Genomic DNA, 23,048 nt, shown 5'->3' with positions numbered 1-23,048 from the left:
GTTATTTTTTGACCTTCACAAATTATTTGAGTAGATATGGGTATATCTACTTGATGAAACACAAGTATGAAACATTTGAAAATTTCAAAGAATTTCATAGTGAAGTGGAGAATCATCGTAACAAGAAAATAAATTTTCTACGATCTGATCGCGGAGGTAATATTTGAGTTACGAGTTTGGCCTTCATTTAAAACAATGTGGAATAGTTTCACAACTCACGCCACCTGGAACACCACAGCATAATGGTGTGTCCGAACGTCGTAACCGTACTTTATTAGATATGGTGAGATCTATGATGTTTCTTACCAATTTACCACTATCGTTTTGGGGTTATGCATTATAGATAGCTACATTCACTTTAAATAGGGCACCATCTAAATCCGTTGAGACGACACTGTATGAACTGTGGTTTGGCAAGAAACCTAAGTTGTCGTTTGTTAAAGTTTGGGGTTGCGATATTTATGTGAAAAAGATTCAGCCTGATAAGCTTGAACCCAAATCGGAGATGTGCGTCTTCATAGGATACCCAAAAGAAACTGTTGGGTACACCTTCTATCTTAGATCCGAAGGCATGATCTTTGTTGCTAAGAATGGATCCTTTCTAGAGAAGGAGTTTCTCTCGTAAGAAGTGAGTTGGAGGAAAGTAGAACTTGATGAGGTAATTGTACCTTCTCTCGAATTGGAAAATAGCTCATCACAGAAATCAGTTCCAGTGATGTCTACACCAACTAGAGAGGAAGCTAATGATAATGATCATGAAACTTCAGATCAAGTTACTACCGAACCTCGTAGGCCAACCAGAGAACATTCCACACCTGAGTGGTACGGTGATCCTGTTCCGGAAGTCATGTTACTAGACCATGGCAAACCTATGAACTATGAAGAAGCGATGATGAGCCCAGATTCCGATGAATGGCATGAGGCCATGAAATCTGAGATAGGATCCATGTATGAGAACAAAGTGTGGACTTTGGTTGACTTGCCCGATGATTGGCGAGCCATAGAGAATAAATGCATCTTCAAGAAGAAGACTGACGCTAATGGTAATGTTACAAAGCTCGACTTGTCGTGAAAGGTTTTCGACAAGTTCAATGTGTTGACTATGATGAGATTTTCTCACTTGTAGCGATGCTTAAGTCTGTCTGAATCATGTTAGCAATTGCCGCATTCTGTGATTATGAAATCAGGAAAATGGACGTCAAAACTGCATTCCTTAATGGATTTCTTAAAGAAGAGTTGTATATGATGCAACCAGAAGGTTTTGTCGATCATAAAGGTGCTAACAAAGGGTGCAAGCTCCAGCGATCCATCTATGGACTGGTCCAAGCATCTCGGTGTTGGAATATACACTTTGATGAGGTGATCAAAGCATATGGTTTTATACAGACTTTCGGAGAAGACTGTATTTACAATGAAGTGAGTGGGAGCTCTGTAGCATTTCTGATATTATATGTGGATGACATATTGCTGATTGGAGATGATATAGAATTTCTGGGTAGCATAAAAGGATACTTGAATAAAAAATTCCAATAAAAGACCTCAGTAAAGCTGCTTACATATTGGGCATCAAGATCTATAGAGATAGATCAAGACGCTTGATAAGATTTCAATGAGTACATACCTTGACAAGATTTTGAAGGAGTTCAAAATGGATCAGTCAAAGAAGGTGTTCTAGCCTGTATTGTAAGGTGTGAAGTTGAGTAAGAGTCAAAACCCGACCACGCTAGAAGATAGAGAGAGAATGAAAGCCTGATACTTCTCCAACGTATCTATAATTTTTTATTGTTCCATGCTATTATATTATCTGTTTTGGATGTTTAATGGGCATTAACATGCTATTTTATATTATTTTTGGGACTAACCTATTAACCGAGGGCCCAGTGCCAGTTTCTGTTTTTTGCCTATTTTAAAGTTTTGCAGAAAAGGAATACCAAACGGAATGAAACCTTCGTGATGATCTTTCTTGGACCGAAAGCAAACCAGAAGACTTGGAGATGAAGTCCGAGACGCAACGAGGCGGCCACGAGTCAGGAGGGCACGCCTAGGGGGGTAGGGCGCGTCCCCCACCCTCGTGGGCCCCTTGTGGCTCCCCTGACCTAGTTTCTTTGCTTATATATACTCTTATACCCTGAAAACATCCAGGGGAGCCATGAAACCACTTTTCCACCGCCGCAACCTTCTGTACCTGTGAGATCCCATCTAGGGACCTTTTCCGGCGTCCTGATGGAGGGGGCTTCGATCACGGAGGGCTTCTACATCAACACCATTACCTCTCCGATGAAGCGTGAGTAGTTTACCACAGACCTTCGGGTTCATAGTTATTAGCTAGTTGGCTTCTTCTCTCTCTCTCTCTGATAATCAATACCATGTTTTCCTTGATGTTCTTGGAGATCTATTCGATGTAATATTCTTTTGCAGTGTGTTTGCCGAGATCCGATGAATTGTGGATTTATGATCAAGATTATCTATGAATATTATTTGGTTCTTCTCTGAATTCTTATATGCATGATTTGATATCTTTGCAAGTCTCTTCGAATTATCGGTTTAGTTAGGGCTACTAGATTGATCTTTCTTGCAATGGGAGAAGTGCTTAGCTTTGGGTTCAATCTTGCGGTGTCCTTTCCCAGTGACAGTAGGGGCAGCAAGGCACGTATTGTATTGTTGCCATCGAGGATAACAAGATGGGGTTTTCATCATATTGCTTGAGTTAATTCCTCTACATCATGTCATCTTTCTTAATGCGTTACTCCGTTCTTTATGAACTTAATACTCTAGATGCATGTTGGATAGCGGTGGATGTGTGGAGTAATAGTAGTAGATGCAAGCAGGAGTCGGTCTACTTGACACGGACGTGATGCCTATGTTCATGATCATTGCCTTAGATATCATCATAACTATGCGCTTTTCTATCAATTGCTCGGCAGTAATTTGTTCACCCACCATAATATTCGCTATCTTGAGAGAAGCCACTAGTGAAACCTATGGCCCACTGATAACCCACAAGTATAGGGGATCAATTGTAGCCTCTTTTGATAAGTAAGAGTGTCGAACCCAACGAGGAGCTAAAGGTAGAACAAATATTCCCTCAAGTTCTATCGACCACCGATACAACTTTACGCACGCTTAATGTTCGCTTTACCTAAAACAAGTATGAAACTAGAAGGACTTTGTAGGTATTGTTGGATAGGTTTGCAAGAATATAAAGAGCACATAAATATAAACTAGGGTCTGTTTAGATAAAGACGCAATAAACTTAGTATAGCGAGTGTGGAAAAGTGGTGGTAGGAGTTGTGAAATTGTCCCTAAGCAATTGACTACTTTACTAGACCGATAGCAAGTTTTATGTGGGAGAGGCCACTGCTAGCATGTCATCCCTGACTTGGGATTCTATGCACTTATGATTGGAACTATTAGCAAGCATCTGCAACTACTAACGTTCATTAAGGTAAAACCCAACCACAGCATTAAGATATATTGGTCCCCCTTCAATCTCGTATGCATCAATTTCTATGCTAGGTTGAAGCTTCTGTCACTCTTGCCCTCTAATACATAGTCCTATCAACATACAACTAACCCTATGGTGTGATCCACGTGCGCGCTCATATGATGGGCACCAAATGACAGCAACATAACCCCAAGCAAATTAAACCAATCATAGTAATTCACCAATTACCGATAGGACAATGAAAATCAACTTAGACATCATAGGATGGCAACACATCATTGGATAATAATATGAAGCATGAAGCACCATGTTCAAGTAGAGGGTACAGCGGGTTGCGGGAGAGTGGACCGCTGTAGATAGATGGGGAAGGTGATGGAGATGTTGGTGAAGATGATGGAGGTGTTGGTGTAGATCACGGTGATGATGATGGCCCCGACGGTGTTCCGGCGCCACCGGGAGAGAGGGGAAGAGAGCCCCCCCTTCTTCTTCTTCTTCCTTGACCTTCTCCCTAGATGGGAGAAGGGTTTCCCCTCTGGTCCATGGTCTCCATGGCGTGGGAGGGGCGAGAGCCCCTCCGAGATTGGATATGTCTCTCTGTCTCTCTCTGTTTGTGCGTTCCAGATTCTGGCCTTTCACCGTTTTTTATATTTCCGGAGATACGTAACTCCGATTGGGCTGAAATTTAAACACGATTTCTATCCGGATATTAGCTTTCTTGCGGCGAAAGAAGGGCACCAACCTCCTTACAAGATGGCCACGAGGGTCAGAGGTGTGCCCACCCCCTGGGGTGCGCCTCCCTGCCTCGTGGCCCCTCGAGCATCGTCTCACGTTCATTCCACTTCTCAAAATGCAGATATATTCCAAAAAAATCTCCGTCCGTTTTTATCCCGTTTGGACTCCGTTTGATATGGATTTTCTACGAAACAAAAAACATGCAACAAACAGGAACTGGCACTGTGCACTGGATCAATATGTTAGTCCCAAAAATAGTATAAAAAGTTGCCAAAAGTATGTAAAAGTTGTAGAATATTGCATGGAACAATCAAAATTATAGATACGACGGAGACGTATCACCCCTGGGTCTCTTTTCCATATTATTTAATCTCGTTTACATCTTGCTAGTTTCCGATCTACTATTTTGCAATCTTTACTTTCCAATCTATAAACCAAAAAAATACCAAAAATATTTAGTTTACCGTTTATCTATCTCTATCAGATCTCACTTTTGCAAGTGACCATGAAGGGATTGACAACCCCTTTATCGCGTTGGGTGCAAGTTGTTGATTGTTTGCGTAGGTATTCGTTGACTTGTGCGTTGTCTCCTACTGGATTGATACCTTGGTTCTCAAAACTGAGGGAAATACTTACGCTAGTTTGCTGCATTACCCTTTCCTCTTCAAGGGAAACCAACGCAAGCTCAAGAGGTAGCAAGAAGGATTTCTGCCGCCGTTGCTGGGAAGATTTATGCCAAGTCAAGTCAAGATTTGTCTCCCGTCAACTTGCCAATTTCTGACGCCGTTGCCGGGGAGATCTACGTCAAGTCAAGCCATACCGAGTACCCATCATAATCTCTTCTCCCTTGCATTACATTATTCGCCATTCGCCTCTCATTTTCCTCTCCCCGACTTCTAGAACGATTTTCGAAAACCTTTGCCTTTTTCCTCGCCCCTCTTCCGTTCGTCTCTTTTCTCTTGCTTCTTGTGTGCTTGTGTGTTGGATTTATTGCTTTGTCACGATGGCTCAAGATAATACTAAATTGTGTGACTTTTTCCAATACCAACAACAATGGTTTTATTAGCACTCCGATTGCTCCTACTACTAATGTTGAAACTTGTGAAATTAATGTCGCTTCGTTGAATCTTGTTATGAAATGAAAGATCAATTTTCTGGCCTTCCTAGTGAAGATGCCGCATCCCATCTAAACAATTTCGTTGATTTGTGCGATATGCAAAAGAAGAAAGATGTGGATAATGATATTGTTAAATTGAAGCTATTTTCATTTTCGCTTAGAGATTGTGCTAAAACTTGGTTTTCATCTTTGCCTAAAAATAGTATTGATTCGTGGAATAAGTGTAAAGATGCTTACATCTCTAAGTATTTTCGTCCCGCTAAGATCATCTCCCTTAGGAACGATATTATGAATTTTAAGCAACTTGATCATGAGCATGTTGCACAATCTTGGGAGAGGATGAAATTGATGACACGTAATTGCCCTACACATGGTTTGAATTTGTGGATGATTATAAAAAAAATTATGCCGGATTGAATTTTGCTTCTAGAAATCTTTTAGATTCGGCCGCGGGAGGCACTTTTATGGAAAACACTTTAGGAGAGGCTACTAAGCTCCTAGATAATATTATGGTTAATTATTCTCAATGGCACACCAAAAGATCCACTAGTAAAAAAGTTCATGCGATTGAAGAGATTAATGTTTTGAGTGGAAAGATGGATGAACTTCTGAAATTATTTGCTAATAAAAGTGTTTCTTCTGATCCTAATGATATGCCTTTGTCCACTTTGATTGAGAATAATAATGAATCTATGGGTGTGAATTTTGTTGGTAGAAACAATTTTGGTAACAACGCGTATAGAGGCAATTTTAATCCTAGGCCGTTTCCTAGTAATTCCTCTAATAATTGTGGTAATTCCTACAACAACTTTTATGGAAATTTTAATAAGTTGCCCGATGATTTTGAGAATAGTGTTAAAGCATTTATGAGTTTGCAAAAGAATTTCAATGCTTTGAATGAAGAAAAATTGCTTAAGATTGATGATTTGGCTAGGAACGTGGATAGAATTTCTCTTGATGTTGATTCTTTAAAACTTAGATCTATCCCACCTAAGCATGATATCAATGAGCCTCTCAAGGCCATGAGAATTTCCATTTATGAATGCAAAGAAAGAACCGCTAAGATGCGTGCTGATACGTCTCCAACGTATCTATAATTTTTGATTGTTCCATGCTATTATATTACCCCTTTTGGATGTTTATGGGCTTTATTTTACACATTTGTATCATTTTTGGGACTAACCTACTAACCGGAGGCCCAGCCCATATTGCTGTTTTTTTGCCTATTTCAGTATTTCGAAGAAAAGGAATATCAAACGGAGTCCAAACGGAATGAAACCTTCGGGAGCGTGATTTTTGGAACGAATGTGATCCGGAGAGCTTGGAGTGCAAGTCAAGAAGCTTCCGAGGGCCCCACAAGATAGGGGGGCGCGCCCCCCACCTGTAGGGCGCATCCCTTGTCTCGTGGGCCCCTCGGGCGGCCACCGACGTACTTCTTCCTCCTATATATACCTACGTACCCCGAAAACATCCAGGGGCACCATGAAACACAATTTCCACCGCATTAACCTTTTGTATCCGCGAGATCTCATCTTGGAGCCTTCGCCGGCACTCTGCCGGAGGGGGAATCGACCACGGAGGGCTTCTACATCAACATCCTTGCCCCTCCGATGAGTTGCGAGTAGTTTACCACAGACCTACGGGTCCATAGTTATTAGCTAGATGGCTTCTTCTCTCTTTTTGAATCTCAATACAATGTTCTCCCCCTCTCTTGTGGAGATCTATTCGATGTAAACTCTTTTTGCGGTGTGTTTGTCGAGATCCGATGAATTGTGGGTATATGATCAAGTTTATCTATGAATAATATTTGAATCTTCTCTGAATTCTTTTATGTATGATTGAGTTATCTTTGCAAGTCTCTTCGAATTATCAGTTTGGTTTGGCCTACTATATTGGTCTTTCTTGCCATGGGAGAAGTGCTAAGCTTTGGGTTCAATCTTGCGGTGTCCTTACCCAGTGACAGAAAGGGTTGCAAGGCACGTATTGTATTGTTGCCATCGAGGATAACAAGATGGGGTTTATATCATATTGCATGAGTTTATCCCTCTACATCATGTCATCTTGCTTAATGCGTTACTCTGTTCTTATGAACTTAATACTCTAGATGATGGCAGGAGTCGTTCGATGTGTGGAGTAATAGTAGTAGATGCAGGCAGGAGTCGGTCTACTTGTTATGGACGTGATGCCTATATACATGATCATGCCTAGATAATCTCATAACTATGCGCTTTTCTATCAATTGCTCGACAGTAATTTGTTCACCCACCGTAATACTTATGCTATCTTGAGAGAAGCCACTAGTGAAACCTATGGCCCCCGGGTCTATCTCTTATCATGTTTGCTTTCGATCTACTTTTATTTGCATCTTTACTTTTTGCATCTATATTATAAAATACCAAAAATATATTTATCTTATCATACTATCTTTATTAGATCTCACTTTCGGAAGTGGCCGTGAAGGGATTGACAACCCCTTTATTGCGTTGGTTGCGAGTTCTCAGTTTGTTTGTGTAGGTGCGTGGGACTTTTGAGGAGCCTCCCACTGGGTTGATACCTTGGTTCTCAAAACTGAGGGAAATACTTACGCTACACTTGCTGCATCACCCTCTCCTCTTCGAGGAAAACCAACGCAAGATCAAGACGTAGCAAGAAGGATTTCTGGCGCTGTCGCCGGGGAGGTCTTCGCTCAAGTCAAGACATACCAAGTACCCATCACAAACCCATCTCCCTCGCATTTACATTATTTGCCATTTGCCTCTCGTTTTCCTCTCCCCCACTTCACCCTTGATGTTTTATTTGCCCTCTCTTTCCCAATCTCCTCCTCTCTTTTTCGTTTGCTTTCCCGTTGCCATGGCTGAATCAAAAAGAACTAAGGGCCCTTTCCTAGGTTCTAGTACCTTGGATAACCCCTCTATCCTCTCTAAGCTCATGAATAATGATGCTATAGAAAGACCCATCGGGGTCTCCAATGAGAGCTTGAATAATTTTGATGAGGATGACTCTGGAATTTTTCGCTATTTACTTGATGAGTCTTTAAAAGATGCTTGGGATAGGTTATTAAGGATTCGGGCTAGCTATGTGCCACAATATCAAATTGAAGATTACTTAAAAAGTTTTTATGTTGGCTTGCCTGCTTCCTTTAAACAAGTCTTAGATTCTATTTTTGAAGGAAGTTTTCTTGAAAGGGATGTTGTAGATACTTATGAAAAAATGAAAACCATATTTGGGCACCCTATGAATGATAAGGTTGAATCAACTACTCTCTTGTGCTTTTATCAAAATAAAATTGTTAAAGAGATGAAGTCTAGTTTAGAGGCAAACTTCTATAACGTGCTTAATCTTACTTCTTCCATCAATGGACATGTGCTTACCTTAAATATAAGAATGAGTGCTATAGAGAGGAGATCCTCCCATCCTAGTGCCAAAGATGGCACTCATTAGATCTATCCTTGTTTTTATGCCTAGCTAGGGGCGTTAAACGATAGCGCTAGTTGGGAGGCAACCCAATTTTCTTTATGTTTTTTTGTTTTTTCTCCTGTTTAGTAATAAATCTTGCATCTACCTTCTGTTTAGATGTGTTTTCATCTTTTAATTAGTGTTTGTGCCAAGTAGAACCTATAGGATAACCTACGATGATAGTTGATTTGATTCTGCTGAAAAACAGAAACTTTGCGCGCACGAATATAATTTTGTTAAATCACAGGAACGTGCTTTTGCGTTGATTCTTTTTGATGCTGTTCAATAAACAAATTGTCCAGGACTTCCTATTTTGGTAGGATTTTTAGAGTTCCAGAAGTTTGCGTTAGTTACAGATTGCTACAGACTGTTCTGTTTTTGACACATTCTGTTTTTCGTGTGTTGTTTGCTTATTTCAATGCATCTATGGCTAGTAATTCAGTCTATGAACCATAAAGAAGTTGGAATACAGTAGTTTTAACACCAAAATAAATAAAGAATGAGTGCATTGCAGTACCTTATGTGGTGGTTTTGTTTTCTTTCACTAACGGAGCTTATAAGATTTCCTGTTGAGTTTTGTGTTGTGAAGTTTTCAAGTTTTGGGTAAAGCTTTTATGGACTATGGAATAAGGAGTGGCAAGAGACTGAGCTTAGGGATGCCCATGGCACCCCAAGTTATTCAAGAATAGACAAAATCCTAAGCTTGGGGATGCCCCGGGAAGGCATCCCCTCTTTCGTCTTCGTTCATTGGTAACTTTACTTGGAGCTATATTTTTATTCGCCACATGATATGTGTTTTGCTTGGAGCGTCGTGTATTATATTAGTCTTTGATTTTTAGTTTACCACAATCATCCTTGCTGTACACACCTTTTGGGAGAAGCCTATTTGATTAGAATTTGCTAGAATACTCTATGTGCTTCACTTATATCTTTTGAGCTTGATAGTTTTTGCTCTAGTGCTTCACTTATATCTTTTAGAGCACGGTGGTGTCTTAATTTTGAAGAAATTGCTAGTCTCTCATGCTTCACTTATATTATTTTAAGAGTCTTTTAGAACAGCATGGTATTTGCTATTATCATAAAGTTGGTCCTAGAATGGTAGGCATCCAAGTTGGGTATAATAAAAACTATCATAGAAAGTGAATTGGATGCTATGATCAATTTGATACTTGATAATTATTTTGAGATATGGAGGTAGTGATATTAAAGTCATACTAGTTGGGTGATTATGAATTTAAAGAATGCTTGTGTTGAAGCTTGTGATTCCCATAGCATGCACGTATGGTGAACTGCTTTGTGATGAAGTTGGAGCACAATTTTATTTATTGATTGTCTTCCTTATGAGTGGCGGCCGGGGACGAGCGATGGTCTTTTCCTACCAATCTATCCCCCTAGGAGCATGCGCGTAGTGCTTTGGTTTTTGATGACTTCTAAATTTTTGCAACAAGTATATGAGTTCTTTTGATTAATGTTGAGTCCATGGATTATACACACTCTTTCACCCTTCCACCATTGCTAGCCTCTCTTGTACCGTGCCACTTTCGCCGGTACCATACACCCACCATACTCCTTCCTCAAAACAGACACCATACCTACCTATTATGACATTTCCATAGTCATTCCGAGATATATTTCCATGCAACTTTCCACTGTTCCGTTCATATGACACGCATTACTTTTGTCATATTGCTTTTTGCATGATCATGTAGTTGACATTGTATTTTTGGCAAGGCCACCTTCATAATTTTCATACATGTCGCTCTTGATTCATTGCATATCCCGGTACACCGTCGGAGGCATTCATATAGAGTCATATCTTGTTCTAGCTTTGAGATGTAAATCCGTAAAAGTGTGATGATCTTCATTTTTAGAGCATTGTCCTAGTGAGGAAAGGATGATGAAGACTATGATTCCCCCACAATTCGGGATGAGACTTCGGACTTTACAAAAAGAAAAAAAAGAAGAAAAAAGAGAAAGGCCAAAAAGAAAAAAAGAGGGCCAAAGAAAAAGAAAAAAGGAAAAAAAGAAAAGGAAAAAAATAAAAAATAAAAAATAAAATGAGAGAAAAGGAGAGAAGGGACAATGTACTATCTCTTTTTCCACACATGTGCTTCAAAATAGCACCATGATCTTCATGTTAGAGAGTCTCATATGTTGTCACTTTCATATACTAGTGGGAATTTTTCATTATAGAACTTGGCTTGTATATTCCAATGATGGGCTTCCTCAAAAGTGCCCAAGGTCTTCGTGAGCAAGCAAGTTGGATGCACCCCACTTAGTTTCTTTTGTTGAGCTTTCATATATTTATAACTCTTGTGCATCCGTTGCATGGTAATCCCTACTCACTCACATTGATATCTATTAATGGGCATCTCCATAGCCCGTTGATACGCCTAGTTGATGTGAGACTATCTTCTCCTTTTTTGTCTTCTCCACAACCATCCTTCTATTCCACATATAGTGCTATGTCCATGGCTCACGCTCATGTATTGCGTGAAAGTTGAAAAAGTTTGAGATTATTAAAGTATGCAACAATTGCTTGGCTTGTCATCGGGGTTGTGCATGATTAAATACTTTGTGTGATGAAGATAGAGAAACAGCCAGACTATATGATTTTGTAGGGATAACTTTCTTTAGCCATGTTATTTTGAGAAGACATGATTACTTTGATTAGTATGCTTAAAGTATTACTATTTCTTATGTCAATATGAACTTTTATTTTGTATTATTTGGATCTGAACATTCATGCCACAATAAAGAAAATTACATTATGAATTATGCTAGATTGCATTCCACATCAAAAATTCTATTTTTATCATTTACCTACTCGAGGACGAGCATGAATTAAGCTTGGGGATGCTTCATACGTCTCCAACGTATCTATAATTTTTAATTGTTCCATGCTATTATATTAACTGCTTTGGATATTTAATGGGCATTAATATGCTATTTTATATTATTTTTGGGACTAACCTATTAACCAAGGGCCCAGTACCAATTTCTGTTTTTTTGCCTATTTTAGAGTTTTGCAGAAAAGGAATACCAAACGGAGTCCAAATGGAATGAAACCTTCGCGATGATCTTTCTTGGACCGAAAGCAAACCAGAAGACTTGGAGCTGAAGTCGGAGATGCAACAAGGCGGCCACATGGTAGGAGGGCACGCCCAGGGGGTAGGGTGCCCCCCCACCCTCGTGGGCCCCTCGTGGCTCGCCTGACCTAGTTCCTTCACCTATATATACTCTTATACCCTGAAAACATCTAGGGGAGCCACGAAACCACTTTTGCACCATCGCAACCTTCTGTACCCGTGAGATCCCATCTAGGGACCTTTTCGGGCGTCCTGCCGAAGGGGGGTTCGATCATGGAGGGCTTCTACATCAACATCATTACCTCTCCGATGAAGCATGAGTAGTTTACCACAGACCTTTGGGTCCATAGTTGTTAGCTAGTTGGCTTATTCTCTCTCTTTGGTTCTCAATACCATGTTCTTCTCGATGTTCTTGGAGATCTATTCGATGTAATATTCTTTTTGCGGTGTGTTTGCCGAGATCCGATGAATTGTGGATTTATGATCAAGATTATCTATGAATATTATTTGATTCTTCTCTGAATTCTTATATGCATGATTTGATATCTTTGCAACTCTCTTCGAATTATCGGTTTAGTTTGGCCTACTAGACTGATCTTTCTTGCAATGGGAGAAGTGCTTAGCTTTGGGTTCAACCTTGCAGTGTCCTTTCCCAGTGATAGTAGGGGAAGCAAGACACATATTGTATTGTTTCCATCGAGGATAACAAGATGGGGTTTTCATCATATTGCTTGAGTTAATTCCTCTACATCATGTCATCTTTCTTAATGCGTTACTCCGTTCTTTATGAACTTAGTACTCTAGATGCATGTTGGATAGCGCTCGATGTGTGGAGTAATAGTATTAGATGCAGGTAGGAGTCGGTCTACTTGACACGGACGTGATGCCTATGTTCATGATCATTGCCTTAGATATCATCATAACTATGCGCTTTTCTATCAATTGCTCGGTAGTAATTTGTTCACCCACCATAATATTTGCTATCTTGAGAGAAGCCACTAGTGAAACCTATGGCCCCAGATCTCTTTTCCATATTATTTAATCTTGTTTACATCTTGCTAGTTTCGGATCTATTATTTTGCAATCTTTACTTTCCAATCTATAAACCAAAAAATACCAAAAATATTTACTTTACCATTTATCTATCTCTATTAGATCTCACTTTTGCAAGTGACTATGAAGGGATTGACAGCCCCTTTATCGCGTCTGGTGCAAGTTGTTGATGGTTTGTGTAGGTATTCGGTGACTTGTGCGTTGTCTCCTACTGGATTGATACCTTGGTTCTCAAAACTGAGGGAAATACTTACGCTACTTTGCTGCATCACCCTTTCCTCTTCAAGGGAAAACCAACACAAGCTCAAGAGGTAGCAAAGCCATTCCCTATGCCTCAGCCATGGGTTCTATAAAGTATGTCATGTTGTGTACCAGACCTATTGTATACCTTGCCATGAGTTTGGCAAGGGGGTACAATAGTGATCTTGGAGTAGATCACTGGGCATCGGTCAAAATTATCCTTAGGTACCTAACGAGGACTAAGGAAATGTTCCTCGGTTATGGAGGTGACATAGAGTTCGTCTTAAAGGGTTACGTCGATACAAGTTTTGACACTGATTCGGATGACTCCGAGTCTCAATCTGGATACATATTGAAAGTGGGAGCAATTAGCTAAAGTAGCTCTGTGCAGACATACGGATCTGAATGTGGCAGACCCATTTACTAACTTCTCTCACAAGCAAAATATGATCACACCTTACTCTTTGGGTGTTAATCACATGGCGATGTGAACTAGATTATTGACTCTAGTAAACCCTTTGGGTGTTGGTCACATGGCGATGTGAACTATGGGTGTTAAACACATAATGATGTGATTTATTGGTGTTAAATCACATGGCGATGTGAACTAGATTATTGACTCTAGTGCAAGTGGAAGACTAAAGGAAATATGCCCTAGAGGCAATAATAAAGTTGTTATTTAATATTTCCTTATATCGTGATAAATGTTTATTATTCATGCTAGAATTGTATTAACCGGAAACTTGATACATGTGTGGATACATAGACAAAACACAGTGTCCCTAGTAAGCCTCTACTAGACTAGCTCGTTAATCAAAGATGGTTAAGTTTCCTAACCATAGACATATGTTGTCATTTTATGAACGGGATCACATCATTAGAAGAATGATGTGATGGACAAGACCCATCCATTAGCTTAGCATGTTGATCGTTCAGTTTTATTGCTATTGCTTTCTTCATGACTTATACATATTCCTTTGACTATGAGATTATGCAACTCCCGGATATCAAAGAAATGCCTTGTGTGTTATCAAACGTCACAACATAACTGGGTGATTATAAAGATGCCGAACAGGTATCTATGAAGGTATTTTGTTGGGTTGGCATAGATCGAGATTAGGATTTGTCACTCCGAGTATCGGAGAGGTATCTCTGGGCCCTCTTGGTAATGCACATCATAATAAGCCTTGCAAGCAATGTGACTAATGAGTTAGTTGCACGATGATGCATTATGGAACGAGTAAAGAGACTTGCCGGTAATGAGATTGAACTAGGTATGGAGATACAGACGATCGGATCTCGAGCAAGTAACATACCGATGACAAAGGGAATAACGTATGTTGTCATAATGATTCGACCGATAAAGATCTTCGTAGAATATGTGCGAGCGAATATGAGCATCCAGGTTCCGCTATCGGTTATTGACCGAAGAGGAGTCTCGGTCGTGTCTACATAGTTCTCGAACCCGTAGGGTCCGCACGCTTAACGTTTGATGACGATTTGTATTATATGAGTTATGTGATTTGGTGACCGGATGTTGTTCGGAGTCCCGGATGAGATCACGGACAAGATGAGGAGTCTCAAAATGGCGAGAGGTAAAGATTGATATATTGGATGATAGTATTCAGACACCGGAAGTGTTCCGGAATGTATCGGGTACATATCGGAGTACCGGGGGGTTACCGGAACCCCCCGGGGAAGATATGGGCCATATGGGCCTTAGGAGGAAGCACACAAGCCCACATGGGGGTGGCGCCCCCCCCCCCAAAGGAAGGAGGCCGAATTGGATTAGCAGGAGGGGGCGGCGCCCCCCTCTTTCCTTCTCCCCCTCTCTTCCCTTCTTCCCCTTCCGGTAAAAGGAAAGGGGGAGGCCAAATTGGATTAAGAGGAGGGGGCGGCGCCCCCCTCTTTCCTTCTCCCCCTCTCTTCCCTTCTTCCCCTTTCGGTAAAAGGAAAGGGGGAGGCCTACTTGGAGTAGGAGCCCAAGTAGCTAGGATTCCTCCTACTTGGGCGCGCCTAAGGCTGCCTCTCTCCCCTCCCTCCTTTATATACATGAGGAGGGGGCGCCTAGAAGACACATCAAACATTGTTAGACGTGTGTGGGGCCCCCTTCCATAGTTTACGCCTCCGGTCATACTCACGTAGTGCTTAGGCGAAGCCCTGCGTGGATCACTTCACCATCACCATCACCATGTCGTCGTGCTGACGGAACTCTCCCTCGACACTTTGATGGATCAAGAGTTCGAGGGACGTCATCGAGCTGAACGTGTGCAGAACTCGGAGGTGTCATACGTTCGGTGCTTGATCAGTCGGAACAAGAAGAAGTTCGACTACATCAACCGCGTTAACAAACTCTTCCGCTTTCGGTGTACGAGGGTACGTGGACACACTCTACCCCTCTCATTGCTATGCATCTCCTAGATAGATCTTGCGTGAGCGTAGGAATTTTTTTAAAATTGCATCCCACGTTCCCCAACATGGGCCACAACTATAGTTCCGAATAGTACTGCCCCCTCATCAATGACTGGCCACGCGTCAACGATGAGCTTTACCATGACCGGCCACCTCTGATGCATCAGTGATAAGCACTTTGTGGCTCGGTCGGATGCTTATCACAGACCGGTCAGAAAATGTCTCGTGTGTGATATGGTGATCCCGAGTGAAAAATAGGCAACACTATCTGGTTCCTTCCTTTGACCCATCTAATTTTTCCTATTAAATCTAGCTAGCCCTTTAATTGTGTTCACTATCCATCAGTGTTGTTGTTTACTTGGGTTGTCATATCCAACCTCCACTACCCGTCAACATTACAAACCCTTTGTACCGCGTCGAGCACCAGCCCCTTTAGTTTTCAACCTCTCTTTCATGCATCTCCATCCTCTTAGCCTCCATCAAACTTCCGCGGTGCCCTCACCAATGACCCCTGCGGCCATCTCCGGCAACAGTCCCCTCGTAGACTCCCACGTGGGTAGCCGGCGCGGGGGCCCCGTCCCCACAGAGCCGCACCCATGTCGTCTCAAGCGGCGTTCTCATGTCGTGTGTCACGTTGATGGTCATGCGTCGTGGCCTTCGTCCAGCCGTGCGCGGCCGTACCTCCATGTGTGGCTCTACAACTAGTATGTGTTCCCTTCTACTTCGGTCACGACACCGGCCACGGTGGCAAGATTTATTCCTTGCGGATTATTATTTAGGTGTGACAGTTATAATTGTGAATTTATAGTTCATTGTGTTGTATGAATGTTACAACTAATATATGTGCCAATGTATATTTTGTTATGTATCCTTAGATGTGCCAATGCATATTCTATTATGCATTCATGTACGTGACAATTTATATTTTGTTATGCATTTCTGTATGCCTCTCACCTTTTCTTACAAGGTCATGAAATATGTATTTTTCTCTTTTCTTACAAAATCATGTATAATCTTAACAAATAAAATCTACCATCTATCATAAGAAAATATATACAATCCATGATAAGTCATTATGCACTCTAAGCGATTACATGAATATGTATGTGATACCTGAGGCAACATATCACTTGGATAGTCTTTGATTGGCCTAAATACCGAAGAAACATCTATATATTTAAATTTTTGTCTTTCCTTGCTTCATTGAATTTAACTTTTTGTGAACGAGGATACATTCTTGTTGCATTGTATAAATGATTTGCATGGGTTTGAGTTGTCTTATGTGGGGCGGTCATTTGAGAAGGAGAAGGAAGAACTTTCCATGCCTCAAGGGTCACGATGTAAAGGATTTGTCCTATGGACAGCTTCCGGGCTTTGTCCCACTAACAGATTATCTCTAAAAATAAGGCTTTGGCCAACTCTTCGAGTGCAAACAATCAAACTTGGGTAACTACACTTGCAACATTAAAGTTTATTTGAAAATACTACTAATTAGGAATTGGTAACACTAAACTTAATATAATTTGTCCTTTATATTTTAACATATGGTAATATTCATGTCGCACTGTACAAAAATATCAACCCGTAAGTAAGTAGAAAGAACTTGCCTCGGTCAATACCTCAACTTCAGTATGACAAGCATAATATATAGGAGGAAGCCGAGGTAGAATTCAAGTTTTGTATCTTACGGGTTTGACGACAGAGTTGTGTAGACCACCTTTCCGCGTAAGCGGAGAGGTAGAACCACGAGGTGGTGTGTGGTTGATGACTTGGCCTCGAACGGAAGGGGGCCGCCGAAGGGTTAAATATTCTAAAGGACATTGCTGAGGATAAGGACATCGCAAGGTGATAATTTTAAACTTCCATGTATTAGATGTGTAGTGTTGTGTGAACATTAGGAGTGCAGTGAAATGAATGTGTATTAGTAGTGTATATCAAATTGGATTGGCAAAATATATTGTAAGCGATGTGCGTATCTTTGTGTATGTGATGACATATAAGAATGCAATGTTTTTATGTTCTTCTTGTCTTTTGTATTGCCTCTGTAATTTGTGTGATGTCGCTCAGTACTTGTGATACCTACCTCCAGCCTCCAGGTAACGGACGGTCATTGATGACCGTTTTCTGTTACGCCCTATTGATAGTTATCATTGATGGGTCAGTCGGTCAATGTTGCAAGACATCACACATCACTGACCGGTCAGGAAGCTCATCTGTGATGAAAAAAATTATCACTGACCCCGAGGTGCTGGCCAACCAGAAGCTCCTCGGTGATAATGCAATTTGACTTGTTCAGATATGGGCTGGGCAGCACTCCAAGATGGAGCGATGGTCATGCCTTGATAGGAGACCATGATCACCACATAAGGAGAAGTACAACTCATGCACCGGATGCACCAGCTACACATGACTCATCAGATTGGATACGGTCTCACCACATGAGGTTGTTCTATCAAAAAAACACAAGAAAAAAATGTGGCCATAAAATTTTACTTTCCTATAAATATCTTTTAAAAAGAAAAGCATTTCACTAGTTTTGTGCATATAACGTTTAGAATAAAATAAAATGTCCATATATATACAAATGTTCATGCATGAAGAAAAATGTTCACATATATATACAAATGTTGATGCAATTTTAAATAGTGTCAACATGTTTTTAAAAAGTGTCAACATATTTTAAAATGCCCTAACGAACGTTTTTGAAATACATTTTCGAGATACACCACAAATATCTATAATACCTAAATAGTTCATCCCCACTAACCTATTTCTCTTGACATGCAGCCTATCCACCTCAGCGGCTTGCCACATCATCAATTACTCTTAATTATTTTAATCATGCAGCTCACCACGTCAGCATTTTTCTTTAACACAACATGTTTTTCCATATGATTCGACTCTAAGTGAAAAGGCCTCAACTGATAAGAAGCCCAACAGGAGCCCATTGCTCCATCTCTTCGCATCTCTTACGAAGCAATTACGACATCTTCACTTATATTTCATCGTCGGTTCCCCACTGCTTTCAGATCTTCCGTTTCAACCTCCGGTACGCATCCATTAATATCTCATCGTCGGTTCCCCACTGCTCCCCACCCAAAGCTCCAATGCATCAGCGTCTCCTCCCCTCCCGCAGCGATTCTCCATCACACAAGGCCAGCAAACAACGCCAGGAAACAACCCCGGTGCCCCAGTTCGACACGAGGTCCATGGCTTGAGCCAACCCACCTCCACAAGAAGCATAGCCCGACAGCAACAGCGATGCACTCCCCGGCGCGCGTCAATGCAGTGCCCGCCGACGAATCCACATGCCACGCGGATGCAGACGGCAGCGGCGGCGAATACCCAGATCTCGGCGTGGCGGCGACGTCTACGGCAATCAGCCCCCACGCCTCCGTCCGTGTCCGCGGTTCAGATGGCCAACGTCCATGTCCACTCACGGGCGCGCGACGCATGGCCCGGGGGCCCTCGGCCCTTCACTGCTCCCGACGAGGCCCGTACTGCGGCATTGCGGCCGAAGGCAGCGGCGGCGCACGGCCTGGCGCGATGACATATGACCCCTGCCACAGCCGCAATGGTGGACGACCCCTTTTTTCAACCAAGCTCTGCCTAAAAGGCGAGGGGGAAATGATATTTTGTTTCTGCTGCATCATTGGAAGATTTGATATAAAATTTGTCTGGTGTTGAATCGTGATCATCTAGAGTTTGGTAAGGTGAGAGAGATCCCAGAATTTATTTTGCTGAAGACGTTTTGTTCAAAAATTTCGCCATGGGGTTTTGGACGATGACAACATTTAATCAGAAGAAGATTCATTGGCAGGTAATAAGAGGTACGTTGCATACTTTTCTTTTTTTGATGTGAGTAGCATAATTTTCAATGTAGTAATTTGTGCATTTGGTTGAATACCTCTGTTTTGGAGACTATAACCTGTCGAAATGCGTGGCGTGTGGTCCTTCAGGGCATCAGGGGACATGTAATTTAGGTATACTGCCTGCATATGAGGGTGCAGGCCCAGCTGGTACAGGGGACAGTGACACTATTCGTACCACTTGATCGCATTATCAAGCTCACATTTTTTTATGGTACTGATCATTGACCATCACCTAAATGATTTGGTTCTTGACTGACAGGCCTATCGCCATGAAGGAGGTGATGCAGACCATTCAGGTGAAGCCCGGGTGGAAGAAGAGGACCAAGGTGACGTTCGAGGGCATGGGTTCGGTTTTCTCTCTCATTAGACAAAATTAGCATGGCACCTATGGCCTTAGCTAATTTACCATCATTTCTTCCACCTTTTTTTTTTGTAGAAATCCCTGAAGGCGATTCATGTCACATATGAACATCCCTGTACTTAAATCGGATTATCATGTATATCCTGGAGATGCATCCAAATTTACCTCTCGTGGACGGTTAAACATTGTGAAGTTTATATTGTGAGATATAATAGTAGTGTAAGGATTTTTCTTTACATGGTTGGTTTTTGAAATTCTAAGCATGTTTAAATAGCTTTGAGAGGTACGCTATTCTGAACTCTGAAACCCTCTTAATGGATTTTTTTATTGGAGGAATTACACTATATACTTTTGTTAAGCATGTTTTTCATTCTCTTGCATTTCATAAGATACTTCTTAGTTTGACTTGATATATATGTTCTTTCAGGAGGGAGGGTGGTTTATGTTATATTTTCGACAAAGTTAGCTGCACCTACATGGTCGTAGAGTATTAGTATCTCCGTTCACTGTCTTCTGATAATGATGCTTGCAAATTATTTGCAATCTCCAGTGCGGATAGTAGGATTTGTAAGTAGGCATTGAGCTACTGAGATGACATTGTTTTTACTCTGGTGTCTTAAGTCACCACATGCAAAGATTTGTAGGTAGTAGTCATTTCATGTTGTATTTGTTTTGCAACCTGCAGATTATGTTTGTCCCTCTCAAGTTATGTTTCCATGGTAATTCCACTAAAGGGTCGTAGTTTCTCTTTTGGTATTCATGTTGTCAACATATTTGGCTTATTTGAGTCCAATCAGAGAAACTGATTTACCAAGTTCATTCTTCATTAAGATGTTGAGCTATTGAGCCAAAACCAGATAAGCAAGAAACAGTTTGATTTTATGTATAAATTTGGTTCACATATATTTCAGGGGGGAAATTGCACAACAAGAGATTCCTTCTGTTTGATCATTATAGACATAACTATTATTTTAAGCATCATAACCAACTGAATTTGTCGATCATCCAGGAGTTATACTTCAGTTTTGATTGCACAAGATAGCAACCTACTCAATATTGTCAAATAACCTCATTAGCACTTCATGCAATTTCTTAAAAATTATTGACCAAACATCCCGCAGCAACGCGCGGGGTTTCATCTAGTTTTCTGAAATACACAATAAACCTTTTGAAGATACACGGTAAATATGTTTTAGAACGATATGCATATTTATTTAAATAGACATGAACCTTTTATAAATATGTGACGAACATTTCGTAAAAAAAGATGATTTTCTTCTTCTAAAAACATGCTGAACATCTTTAAAAACATGGTCAACATATTTTAAATATGTGATATACATTTTTCAAAAGATGATGAAAATTTCTATTTAAAATACACTATAAACATTTTTTAATGCAACCCATGAGCAAGCACTGTAGACGAGCGCTTCTTCTGACTCGAAATATGCAACATATAGTTTTCTCGCAAAGAATAAAAACAACAGATCATGATCAGGGCTTTTATTATTTGAATTTGGACAATGCCCGTGCATTGTAACCAGATAAAAAAATTCTAAGAGTGTGATCAAATTATGCCCATGATTTATCGTATACGTGGAACTGGGTTAGGTCGGGCGAGTTGCGTGTCATGGATGGACATGCAACTAGGTCGGCGGGTTTCGTGTCGATGGTAGACAAGCAATTGGGCGTGTGCGAGTTGCGTGTCAATAGTGGGCATGCATGGTCTGACGAGTTGCATATCAGGGGTGGACATGCAACTGGGAGACATCCTCTTCGGCGCCTTATGCGCCCGTTCGCTTAGTGGGCGCTCACGCAGCAGCCTCGCATGGGCCGGCCCAGCTAGCACGCCCACAACTTCCTTTTCTTCGATCGCTCACTCACGTTTCCTTCGTTCGTTCGTTGTTGTTTGTTTTGTTGTTCGTCCTTTCGTTCACAAAACTGAAAAACACATGAATCTGAAAATTTACGAATTTGAAAAACAGTTCATGAATTTCCGAAAGTTCATCAATTCTAAAAAAAGTTCATCAATTTTGAACACAAAAAATGAAAAAAATTCATCGGATTTGAAAAAAAGTTCATCGGATTTGGAACAAGTCATCAAATTTGGAAAAGTTCATCGGATTTGGAAAAAAGTTCATCAGATTTGAAAATAAATTCAATGAATTTGGAGAAAAGTTCATTGAATTTGAAAAAAGATCATCGAACTTGAAAAATAGTAATCCAATTTGGAAGTTCATTAAAGTTGAAAAAAATTCAGGAAATCCGTGACCTTTTTTCATCGAATTAGAAAAAGAAAAAGAAAAAGGAAAGAAAGAAGAAAAGAGGTAAGAAAATGTAATTGATCGTAGAACGGCGAGTAGCGTGGTGGTTATGGCGTGGCACACTTAACCGCTAGGGCGCGGGTTTGAATCCTCGTCCCGCACTTGATATTTTGCATCAGTTTTTAATAAAAGGGGAATGTGAGCTGGCCTGTCGCGCAGTGCTGGGTGGGGTGTGTGCCTGTACCGTTAACGCTGTATTCGGCGCTGAGGGCGCCAAAAAGGATTTGGCTGCAACTGGTCAACTGGGTCAGATGAGTTCCATGTTTAGGGTAGACAAACAACTGGGTCTAGGGCGGGAAAGTTGTGTGTGAAGCGTGAACAACAACTAGGTCAGGGCCAGGCAAGTTGCATGTCCGGGATGGACATGTAATTGGCTCGGGCGAATTGCGTGTTAAGGGTGAGCATGCGATTGGTTCGGGCAAGTTGCGAGATGAGAATGAACATGCAACTAGGTCGGGTGAGTGGGTCGAGTGTCAGGGCAAATTGCGTGTCAAGATGAACATACAACTAGTAGGTGTCATGGACAAGTAATGTGCCGAGCGTGGCCAAACAACTGAGTCAGGCGAGTTGCATGTCGAAGATGCACAAGCAAAATATTGATCATGTATTTGAAAAATATTAAACATGTATAAAAAAATGTTTCTGATGTAGATGAAAAATTTACAACATAATTAAATAAAAGTAGATATCAAAAAATATTTAAAGAAACTATATTTAAAATTACTAAACATGTATATAATACAAATAGAAAAATGGCCCTAAGCTAGAGAAAGTAACAAAAGAAATAAAAACTAGTGAAAACCATGAAAAAACGAAGAAGACCGATGAAAAAACATAGAAAAATAGAAAGCTAAAGAAAACCACTGAAAAAACAGAGAAAATTGAAAAACAATAAAAGAAAACAGAAAAACAGAAGAAGAGAGCGAACGTCTCGATCAATCAAACAA

At 40.9% G+C, this 23,048-nt stretch overlaps 1 long non-coding RNA gene across 1 annotated transcript; it reads left to right on the top strand.

The window, feature by feature from the left end:
• Positions 1-18,594: 18,594 nt before the first annotated feature.
• LOC119281366 lies at positions 18,595-20,486 on the top strand. The gene is made up of 2 exons (XR_005138390.1): positions 18,595-19,742; positions 19,853-20,486. It is a non-coding gene; the product is annotated as an uncharacterized LOC119281366 (long non-coding RNA).
• The last annotated feature ends 2,562 nt before the right edge of the window (positions 20,487-23,048 follow it).

The sequence above is a fragment of the Triticum dicoccoides genome, chromosome 3B, assembly GCF_002162155.2.
Source record: "Triticum dicoccoides isolate Atlit2015 ecotype Zavitan chromosome 3B, WEW_v2.0, whole genome shotgun sequence".
In the NCBI taxonomy this organism is placed as follows: domain Eukaryota; kingdom Viridiplantae; phylum Streptophyta; class Magnoliopsida; order Poales; family Poaceae; genus Triticum; species Triticum dicoccoides.
This window is presented reverse-complemented; position numbering and strand designations above follow the sequence as displayed.